Source organism: Octopus sinensis, linkage group LG14 (assembly GCF_006345805.1).
Source record: "Octopus sinensis linkage group LG14, ASM634580v1, whole genome shotgun sequence".
Classification (NCBI taxonomy): Eukaryota; Metazoa; Mollusca; class Cephalopoda; order Octopoda; family Octopodidae; genus Octopus; species Octopus sinensis.
This window is the reverse complement of record NC_043010.1, coordinates 37,833,254-37,845,603: the sequence shown is the minus strand read 5'-3', so window position 1 is coordinate 37,845,603 and position 12,350 is coordinate 37,833,254. Positions and strand designations below refer to the sequence as shown.

Genomic DNA, 12,350 nt, shown 5'->3' with positions numbered 1-12,350 from the left:
TAAGTACCATTTGAACACTAGGGTTGATGTAATTGATTTATCCAACCTTGCCACCCACCGAAACTGCTGGCCTTGTGCCAGACTGAAATCAATATTTCTAGTAAGGCAAGGCAGTGAGTTGGCAGAAACATTAGCACGCCAGGCAAAATGCTTGGCGATATTTCATCTGTCTTTATGTTCTAAGTTCAAATTCCACTGAGGTCGACTTTGCCTTTCATCCTTTCGGGGTTGATAAATTAAGTACCAGTTGCATACTGGGGTCGATCTAATCAACTGGCCTCTTCCCAAAAAATTTTGGGCCTTGTGCCCAGAGCAGAAAAGAATGTTTCTAGTAAGTCAGTCAACCACGTAGCAGCACCTTCATTGATTCGACCGCAAGTTGGGAGTAATAACAGCCCATGACAATACCTGCTCAGCTTCTTCACCTCATCCCACTCCCTTCTACAAGGCAAGGGAAAAGGAGAGGAGAAATAACAGTCACCATACTCCCACCTCTTCCATAAAGTCAATGTTAATGTTTAGCTCAGTGGTTCTGAACCAGAATCCATATAAGATTGGGGGGGGGGGCAGAGTCCAAGCAAGCATAATAGCAAATTGGGGATGTACAGCAGTATTTTAAGGGTCCAGAGAAAAAATTTTGCTTTAGATTTATCTATTGCAAGAAACAACTAAGTTTCTATCCCTGACGCTTGGTGCTCCAGCATGGCTCCAGTCAAATGACTGAAACAAATAAAAGAATAAAAAAATAACATAGTTCAACATGTTTCTTGTTTCTTTATTGCCCACAAGGGGCTAAACATAGAGGGGACAAACAAGGACAGACAAAGGGATTAAGTCGATTACATTGACCCCAGGGCGTAACTGGTACTATTGACCTCGAAAAGATGAAAGGCAAAGTCAACCTTAGCGGAATTTGAACTCAGAATGTAATGGCAGACAAAATACTGTTAAGCATTTCGCCCGGCATGCTAATGTTTCTGCCAGCTCACCACCTTCAATATGAAACATGTTCTCTTGGAGAGTTCGATAACAAACCTACAAGCGAATGGAAGAGAAACAAAATGGGGATTTTGAAAGAAATATCTATAAAACTTTGTTTTGAAACATCAAATGGAAAAGGTGATCCACCAGAACAAAATAGTAATGAAAGGGGTTTACAGGTATGAAATGGTTGAGAACCATTGGTTTAGCCCCACATTCAAGTTAGCAGCTCCCTTTCTATCCCAACTGAAGAGGAAGAAAAGATTAAGGAGAGTTATGAAATATGGTCCTTCGAGTTACTTGACACCTTTCAGAAATGGGTAAAATCCACAGATCCACTGTACCCTTTGACATCTGGGATGATGGATTTACCATATAGGGTGGTTGTTGTCTAATTAAGGACTAACTAAGTAGACCTACAGAACATGGGAACAAGGTGTTTGAGGTTTTCCATGAACAAGTGTTAGCCATTGATACAGATATACCTTGATATACCAAGTCTACTTAATGTGGTTGAAGGCCAGATTGTACCCTTTTCACATCCAGAGAGAAGAGTTTACTCTATGGATGGCAGTTGTTGTTTAGCCCCAGATCAGCTCTGATCAAGCAAACCCTGATCAAAAGCATTCCAGCCATGACCAACATTCCCTCTAATTTTTCTAGCTGTGTGTTCGGAAAAATTTGCATTGAGGGTGCCAAAGTTTTGTCTCTCTTTGCAATGTATTTGCACATCCATAAGAATAACCATCACTCAAATATCTTCAGTTGAAAAAAAAAAAAATCAATCATCTTGAAAATTTATGTTTCTTATTGTTTTTCCTTGTCTAGTTGCAAAATGTACATGTGCACAAGAGCACAGCTTAAGAAAAACAATGGCCACAATCATGCCATTTTCCCCCCAAAGTACGGGGAACCCAGGGACCACATTATGCAATGTAGCCTTCCTAAGATGACAGAGTGTGACTTGAGGGAACTCTGGTTACTATTTTTAGCATGTTGAGTGACCACATAGAGTTTCCTTTGTCAGCTTGTGTACTTGTGTAAGAGTAAGACAGTTGAGAAGATGGATTTTTTTCTTAAAGAGAGTAATACAACAAAGAGGGTAGATCGAGGCTGGAAGTACACAAAAGGAACATAGAGGGGTGTGGCCAGAAATAGTTATTGATGATCTATCATGTCATCAATGCTGTTTGTTGTTGTTTAATCCCAGACAAGCCCTGGTTGAGCAAATCTGTAGTCAAAAGTACAACAATCTCAAAACTCCATCTTTTTAATCGGACACAATGTATAAAAAACATCATCTGATGTAATCTCTTAAAAGCACAGATGTGACTGAACCCAGAACCATGTTGTTGAGCTGCAAACTTCTTACCATACACCCATGCCCGTGCCTTATTTTACATAATTAGGTCTAAAGAGTGCCTCCCTGAAGTATTTTCCTTCAGCTGCATTATTGATAACACGGATGTGCATCATTACATCCCCTTTATTTCATTAAGTATATCGATCAGTCTTAGTTTTGTCCACCGAGTAGAGTATACTTCCTTGCAGAGGTATAATAATACCAAAACATGTCCACTGCACTCACCAGTTGGCTTTAGAAACCGGATCCATTTCAATCTCTATTGTATAAAAATCCTCATCATTGTTTTAGCATCCAATTCTATGTTTGTATGGGTGAGACAGAATTTGTTGAAGTAGATGTTCTATGGCCAGATGCACTTCCTGTTGCCACCTCACTTGTTTCCAAGCAAAGTAATATTTCCCCATGACTGAACAGGTTTCAGTCGAAGATTAGAATTAACGCCACTTGTATGACAATGACAACACAACTATCAAGCAACATGAAGGAAAAGGAGGAACAAGCACATTCAAACAGATATATATATATAGCGATAATTTACAAAAAAACAAAATATGCAGATGGGTGTGTAAACAACAAAAAGATGTATTAGTTTAACGCTCAGGAAGTGAGAAAGTCTTTTACGTTTTGAGCCTACGCTCTTCAACAGAAAGGAACACAGAAATAACCAGGGAGAGAAAATAAAAAAGGTTTTGTGGCTAGCAATCTATCATATATATATATATATCATCATCATCATCATCATCATCATCGTTTAACGTCAGTTATATATATATATGTGCATGCTGGTTTCTTTTGAGTTTTCATCTACCAAATCCACTCACAAAGCTGTGTTTAGCTCAGAGTCATGTAGTAAAACTGAAGAACTGAATCAGAAACAATATGATAGAAAGGCAAACTCTTTTCAACCACACAGTTATAAATAAGTTTCAATTGACTGATCTTCTTACAATTATCTCCCTTGTTTGTTGACTTTTTAGATTTTACACACTTCTGGTGAGAGGTTTTGTTTAGTAATTGCTATGAGATCGAAATGGCTGATGTTTTCCTTGAACGGTAGAGACAAGAAGAGAGCTCAAATGAAAACTTTGGTGTTTTGGAGAGAAAAGAATGGGAAGGAGGAAGAAGTATTCTGTCTGGTGCCTGAGGAGACAAGCAATCTGGGTAACGAGAGGAGGAGAGATATGTTAGTTGGATGAGTCAGAGTGAAGATGAAGCATAAGACAACATGACTGTTGATCAGAGGTTTGTGAGTGCTAATAAACAACCCTATATTAATAAGTGTTAATGAACAACCCTATAGTAATAAGTCAGGTATTCTATATAGTGTAGGTATTGTGGAGCTATGCATCTTTTTTTTTTTACATTATTTTGTGATTGCAGTCATCGATATGGTCATGCTGGAGCACTACTTTCAAGGCTCTCAGTCAATCATAACACATGATACTTATGAAGTACTTGTTTCAGTCTAACATTTATTTTAGCAATCTAAATTCACTGAATCATCAAGTCACGCTGTGACATAGGAGAACATGACCTGACACACCAGTGAGCATAAGATGGATATAAACACACATACACAATATGCTCTCACAATTTCTATCCACTAAATTCCACTCGCAGGATATTGCTTAACTCAAGAGTTACAGGAGAAGGCAGTTTGCCCATGCTATGCTGTATAGTGAGATACCATGAACAACAACAACTTATATTTATATAAACATATTTTTATGTAAACAGTATGTGCTTATATACCAGAAAATAAAGGAAGTTTCAAGTGCAGAATAGCTGTGGAAAGAACTTAGAAGAAGAGGTAAACACTCCCAAAAAACAGCAAACAGTTGCCAGTAAGTTACTACAGAGAATTGAACCCCATACCTTTTAAATTCCTGCTGAGCACTCTAATCCATTAAACTAAGTAACTGAGGTACAGGGTTCGATTCCCTGTAGTAACTTCCTGCATCCACTTTTTACTATCTTCTAAGGCTATTTACCTGATCTTTTAAGCTGTTTTTACAGCTATTCTGTATTTAAGACTTCCTTTATTTTCTGTAAAATATCAACTCACTTGGTGCTTCAAAGTTTGTTTGTACCCTTTAGCATTTAAAGTGGCCGTATCCAACCCAAAATATTCTACCTGCTTTACACGCAAAATGACTAGATCAAGCCTCTCACACCTACCCTACAATGTTGTTTCAATAATAAACAATCACATCACTGAAATCTCAAAGATACAAAATAACACCAGATTATTTCAAAAGAAGGTGAATGAACAAGCATTACATTTGACAATGTAATCTGAATACTAAACGGTTAAATATATTTGTAAACAAGAGCACTCAAAGAGCGCAAAAATGAGAATACTAAAAATAAACCCAACCACTCTCAAAAATGAAGTAAAAATAAAACAAGAAAAATAATCCAGAATCCTTGTCCTTGTCCGGTACCAGATCGATCCCAAAATCTAATCAGTTTGTGCCAGTCATGAAGCTAAACATCCCTAAAAGTTTCATCCGAATCCATCCAATGGTTCTTGAGATATTCACAGACAAACAAACACGACTGAAAACACTACCTCTGTATGTACACATATATATATATATATATAAATATGTATATACATACATATATTCAGGGTGCAATGGGTAAAGTGTTACCATTTTATATTTTTAATTCTGATATTGTTGACTACACAGTATAGTAAGGTTAGTTGGGCATATGGAATATGAACTATTTTTGTTAAATACTTGAAATACAAAAGTAGAAAAACAGCCAACAACTGATGAAGGGTTGTTCTTTATGTGGTTTGTCTTGTTTTCCATTTGTGTCTTTCGTTGTTCGAAAAAATAGTTCATATTCCATGTACTCGTACTTTGTATTTTTTGTTGTACACATTTCATGATGTCTTGTGCCCACATATGCATATATATACATGTAGATGTAAGTATGTACATATACATATGTATATATGCATATATATATTTATATTATTATTATATGATTAAGCACAATGCATCCTCTTCCAAGTAAGTTTTATATATATATATATATATATATATATATATATACACATACATACATATTGGCATGGCTTTATTCCATTGTACTTGACAATTAAATAGACCTATACACTTTGAGTCTAACAGGCTAGGTACAAATATGATATGATATAGAGGGGATATATCCTACCCAGACCCAGAGAATGTCTCCATACATATACATATATATATATATATATATATATAGAGAGAGAGAGAGAGAGAGAGAGAGAGAGAGTATGAGAGGTATTGGTGTCAAGCAGAGCCAAAGGTGTCAGGTAATACTGAGTAAGTGCTATGGACAGACTATAGTTAAGCTCCAGGTTTGATAATGATACAAATGAGGAGTCCAATGTAGATTGTGTAGTAACATGCATATATATATGAAAATTAACAGAATGAGATAATAAAAATCCAATATATACATGTATATGTATGGAGACATTTTCTGGGCCTGAGTAGGATACATCTATTTCTTCCCCTGATGTATGTGTGTGTATATATACTCACACATATCAGTGGGCGAGAGAGACTTGTGTGTTGTTTTGTTATCAAAGCAACTAAACAATAAAACAACGAAATGAAGCTGTTGTTAAAGAAACAGAGGGTGGGATGCAGAGAGGATGACAACATAAATCATTGAGAGAGGAGGAGAGTGACAGGATCTTTTTATAGATGTTTCACATAAGGCGCAGGAGTGGCTGTGTGGTAAGTAGCTTGCTAACCAACCACATGGTTCCGGGTTCAGTCCCACTGCGTGGCACCTTGGGCAAGTGTCTTCTACTATAGCCTCGGGCTGACCAATGCCTTGTGAGTGGATTTGGTAGACGGAAACTGAAAGAAGCCTGTCGTATATATGTATATATATATATATATGTATATGTGTTTGTGTGTCTGTGTTTGTTCCCCTAGCATTGCTTGACAACCGATGCTGGTGTGTTTACGTCCCCGTCACTTAGCGGTTCGGCAAAAAGAGACCGATAGAATAAGTACTGGGCTTACAAAAAGAATAAGTCCCGGGGTCGAGTTGCTCGACTAAAGGCGGTGCTCCAGCATGGCCGCAGTCAAATGACTGAAACAAGTAAAAGAGAGAGGGAAAAGAGTATAAGTCTACCGCTGATTCAGGAATGTCATTCCATCACCCCACAGCACACTCACCAATCCACCCACCCACACCTTTCTTTCATCCTTTGTTTCAGTTACTGGACTGCGGCCATGCTGGGGCACCACCCTATTGTTTTAAAGTCTAGTACTAGCTTATCATATCGGTCTCTTTCACCAAATTGCTAGCTTATTGAGATATAAACAAACCAACACCTGAGCAGTGACGGGGGAACAAATACATAAACACATACTTATATACACACACATACACAAAGGGTTTCCACACAGTTTCTGCCTACCAAATTCACTCACAAAGCATTGGTCGACCAAAAGCATTAGAAGACACTGGTTCAAGGTGCCACATTGTAGGACTGAACCCAGAGCCAAAGTGAGTTGTAGCCATATATATTCCTTTACTTGTTTCAGTCATTTGACTACGGCCATACTGGAGCACCGCCTTAAAGAGTTTTTAGTCGAAAAAAATCAAACGCAGGACTTATTTTTGTAAGTTACCTTTTGCCGAGCGGCTAAGTAACAAGGACGCAAACCTGCCAACATCGGTTGTCTACCAAATCCACTCTTAAAGCATTAGTCGGCCTGAGGCTACAATAAGAAGCACTAGCTCGACTGGGACTGAACCCGGGACCATGTGGTTGGGATGCAAGCTTCTTACCACACACCAATCACTGTGTACAAGACCAAACTGGAAGAATACTCAATACTTCTCAGGAAACTGTATTTATTATATTTTTTACGAGAAGGGTGACTGTCACTTCGAAGTTTCGACTACGTAGCATTTACAGTCCGACGAATGCTGGCGCTCAAGTTATCAGTAAAACAAGACGATTTTGTAAGAGATCTTTGCTGCAGGACCATGTTTTGGGGTATAATTACGCAGCCAAATATCCCACAAAACGCAACGTACCACCATATAAAAAGGACATTGTATTAGGTAGGGATAGATACTGGAAAATAGACGGGATGGTTGTTATTGAATACCGTTGATGATAAGTCTACATGACATGAGGGTTAAACAACATAACTCACACATCCACACACGTGTGTATATGTATGCACACATACATAGACATACACGTGTATATATACCTATTTTTTACTATCCACAAGGGGCTAAAGGAAGAGGGGACAAACAAGGACAGACAAACGGATTAAGTCGATTACATCGACTCCAGTGCGTAACTGGTACTTAATTTATCGACCCCGAAAGGATGAAAGGCAAAGTCGACCTCGGCGGAATTTGAACTCAGAACGTAACGGCAGACGAAATACGGCTACGCATTTCGTGCCAGCTCGCCGCCTTATATACACGTGTATATATACGCATACACACACACCGAGAGAGAGTGTGTGATAGACAGACAGAGCCACGAACGGTTAATAAAACTCGGTTACAGACAGAGATCGCCGGAAGCTAACCTCCTCTACATTTCGACGTATAAAAAAATATTCATAACTAAAAATAAACGAAGGTGTTATATGAGACATAGGGGCCAGAGGAAAGTCGATTAATTAAACTGACTGAAAAAATTAACCGATATTTATTTCACCGAGCCCAGCAAGATGAATGGACGGTGAGGTCTATATACGGGCGGGATTTGAACACAGAACGAGAAGGAGCATAGTTTTAATACGGGTTATTTAGTTCGATGTGTTACCGATTCAACCAATTATCCTTACAATAATAATTTCTGTCCAGCCAACGAGAGAGAGAGAGAGAGGTGTCACGCAGTCGTTCCACTTATTAGAAATATCAACCAAATCTCCCTCAAAAGATGCTTGGCAGTCTCTAATATAATAATGAGGGGTAGATCGAACGGCGTTGTTTCATGTCTAGAACATCTTTGAGTGCAAATTTGTGGGATCAGGATCAACTAATTTCTGTAACGATCTCAGCAATAAGCATAAATCGTTTTTAACACAGACAGAAAGCCAAATATTTGGGAGAACGGTGTAACCGATTTAACTGACCCCAGTTCAAAAACGCCTGTTATCTATATGAATGTACTTATCTATGTGTGTGTGTGTGACGATGTTAATCCGAAGTGAATTTCAACATTTTGTTTGTAAAAATAAATTTGATATTTTACTTGAAATGCATGCATTGAGTGCTCGTTCAGTTAATGTTCGATTGTTCGTGTGTATGATTAAACACTAAACACACATTAACGATCATACATACATTATATACATACATATACCGTCTAAGGAAACTGGTGAAAGAAACACGCACACACATGTTTCTGTGTATATACTGTACCTATTTCAAAGTCAGAATGTGAAAAGGGACAATGACGGAATTCCCTCACATTGGTGCAAGGACATACATATATATAGAAGAAGGGTACATACAGTCAATTAACTAAATTGCTCCTATAATGGTACCGCGACCCGGCACAGATAATGATAGACTGTCAAAAATTTAAACACCCAGAACAAATTAAATTATGCCTATTTCAAACTTTGGTACGTACAAGATTATAAATTAAAGGTAGCAGAGGCAGAAGAATCGGTTAAATCGAACCCCTAGTATTTAGCTGATATTCATTCTATCGGCTCCTGGGGGGACACGATCGAGCTGGTCGAGAAAAGAACCCAAATATAAGAGCGGGATGGTGGATTGACGCTCTACTGGTTCTGCCATGAAATATAATAGCAATTATGATGATAATTATTTTCGGTTAACCACAAAGGCCGTAGACTTGCTGGGACAGGGATGGGGTACGCAGTCGATTGAATCAACCCATTACATGATTTGGTACACATTCTAAACACCTGTGGCAAGGTGAAATGGTAAAGTCGCGACCCTGAAAGGAGCTGAACTATAGTCGTCGTAGCAAGACAAAACTGCGAGTCAGTTAATTTGGCGCTTCATCTAATAATAATAATAATAATCCTTATTATAAGCACAAGGCCAGAAATTTCAGGAGAGAGGGCAAGTTGATTACATCAACCCCTAGTGCTCGACTGGTACTTATTTTGACCGACCCCAAAAGGATAAAAGGCAAACTCTACATTAGCGGCCTTAAATAATAACAACAATGTTAGTGTGTACAGTGAAATGTCGCGCCTCTTACAACAGATTCATGACCATCCCTAAATACAGCAATATCTGTTTCAACACACGATTTCACATCAAGAATCTTGCAAAACGAATATAGCAAACGTAACAATGTTATTTTTTTTTTTTTTTTTTTTTCTTACTCAGAAAGACAGCTATGGGTCTAAATAGAAAGCTTGTAGGAGTGGAAATTAATTGAAATCCAAAACATTTTTCCTAAACAGTACGATTTAGAATACAGGATATGCGCGGTATTACACAAAAGGTAAAGAACATCTATTTATAAGATAAGGAGAAATAAGATTTCGTGACGTTCATGCCTGCTTTTCTCAAGGACATTAACTGTCTTTATATAGGATTCGAAACTGCAAAAGATTATTTTAATAACCATCTTTTTGATTTATAAAAATGATTTCTTATATAGAAACAGAGTTATATGCATATATAATATCGACCAAAGGACTGCTCCAAGTCCGCGAATATTACTGGTAAGGCTAGAGACTGCAGACAGTCAATAATAGCAATAACTTCGGTATAAATGCTACAATTTGTAGAGAATGGATTTCAGACAATTAGATTGATCTCTATGGATTAAAACTAACTCCGACGGGATTTGAACTCGGGACAGCAAGGGAAGTAACTATATACTGCAAGACATTTTTGTGCGTTTGTCCAATGCTCCACCGTTTCTGCCATCCTACCCCTCCTCCGTTCTAGACATGTATGTGTACACACACACACATACGTGTGTATGCGCTCATATGTGTGTGTGTTAAGAGTTAGTGTGCGTGCACACATATAATTTTCATAAAGGATGAATAGTGTGGTTATTGTTTAATCCTAGGATAGTTCTGATAGCATAGCCTTACGACCAAAAGCGCTCTGATCATGACCATCTCGGTTGTTGGGGCTCGTCTAGGATGTGTGTTATCTAACGTCTCATTTATCTCCCCACCACTACTTCCTTTCGATAAACAACCCGACTCAGACTGGCTGCCTCTGGTTGGTTGTGCGATACAAAACTTCTCATTGTATAGATGTTCACATTTATAACATAACCTTCTCTCATAATATTAAATAAAATATTTAAAAAAAAAGTTATTCTACCAAATTTTCAGTCATATCTGAAATAAACAGAATCGACTAGACTATGTATATCATAAGAAATATTTTTAAGAAATGCTTAAGAAGATAGTATGAGATTTGGAAAAAGATTTGGCTGTTGTTTCTAACATGCCGAACGACTATGTTCAGGTTCCCTCATTGGCTCATACAGAAAGGTAGGACTACTGGTAGAAGCCATACACCTCTGGACCGACTTCCTTATATTCGGTGTCGACACACCATGCTCTGAACTCACTACACACGCCCTCTCAAATCAGGCCTCCGTCGGCAGGGTATCGATGACAATAAATCATTGTAATATACTCGGGATAAGAGAATCAACTGGATTGATTGATAACACATAACTTATAAAGGAAAAATAGCTTTGTGCTAGAAAGAACAGCACGCACCCAAAATACTATTGTGTCTGACATTATTGCAAACATTTCATGTTTAGCCTCAGGTAAGCCGTGATCAAGTACACCTTTGGTCAAATGTATTTCAAATGTGACCATCCCATTTTCATCTAAAACTACATTATTTCTCAAATGTGAAATTTTCTTCTTTTTTAAAAACAGCAGCGATGAAATTTGTGAGAGATTTCGCTGTTATTTCTAACAAATCGAGCGATCATGTTGAGACGACTCTCTGGTTTGTTGTTTTAGCCCCAAGTGCACTCCCAACTGAGCAGACCTATCGCCAAAAGCGTTCCAGTTATGACCATCCCATCCTGATTTCAAGCACAGGTCTGCTAGGTCTACTCTGTCCAATGTGGTTCTCCTTTTCATTTTCTTATTTTCTTTTAACACACGTTAGGGTGAGATTTGAAGTAAATTTTAGTGGCTGCTATTTCTACACCTCGTTGACGTGTAAGCCTGTTACTGACGGGTTTATTTATATATATATATATATATATATATATATGAATGTATGTATGTATATATTCATTCCCAACGTATACATACATATTCAGCAGTAAGATACGAAGAGAAAGCACGGATGAAAGAGCGAGCGTTAAGAATTATGAATCTGTATATATATATGAAAGAGTACAAGAATGAAAAACGAATATAAAAGAAAATAGAAGAGTTGATATGTTCATGGACTTACCTATATCATGGCTAGATAGATGTATGGAGCAGAACAGGCTGTCACAGTCAACCGGACCGCATAGTGTAACATAACCAGTTGAAACTATATCGTGCAACAACAGAGAAGAGATGAGGGGGGAGGGACTCGAAGGAGAAAGTAAATGGAAGGGCAGAGAAAAGAAATAACTAAGGTAATAACAACAACAAAATAGGACAGATTAAGGGTAGAAGTTTCCACCCCCAAAATTATATATAGGTGATCTAGTAGTGGAAGGAAGTAAAAAATAAATATATATATGTATCACTGTTAGGTGAAGTGAGTGGCCGACACTTGTGTATTGCCACTTCATCAGACGACTGAATGTGTACACCATCAACTGAAGAGTTCCACCAATCGATCGTGTAGTTCTTCCTTCCCCTTCTTTCTCTTTCGTTTTCTTATTTACTCTCTATCTCTCTATCTCTCTCTCTCTCTATCTCTTTCTCTATCTTTCTCTCTTTCAGTTTCTTTTTCTTTAGTCTCTCTACCTTAGTGCTTGTTCATCTCTTTCTTTCTCTTTCGGTCTCTCTTTTTCGCTTTCTTTTTCTCT

The 12,350-nt window shown here is 37.9% G+C and overlaps 1 protein-coding gene across 1 annotated transcript in view; it reads right to left on the bottom strand.

The window, feature by feature from the left end:
* Positions 1-12,144, bottom strand: part of LOC115219184 (alpha-1,3-mannosyl-glycoprotein 2-beta-N-acetylglucosaminyltransferase-like) — a 238,712-nt gene extending 226,568 nt beyond the window's left edge. The window contains exon 1 of the mRNA XM_029789293.2: positions 11,780-12,144. The gene's annotated coding sequence lies outside the window, so the exon portion shown is untranslated. The remainder of the gene's footprint in view (positions 1-11,779) is intronic.
* Positions 12,145-12,350: the final 206 nt, after the last annotated feature.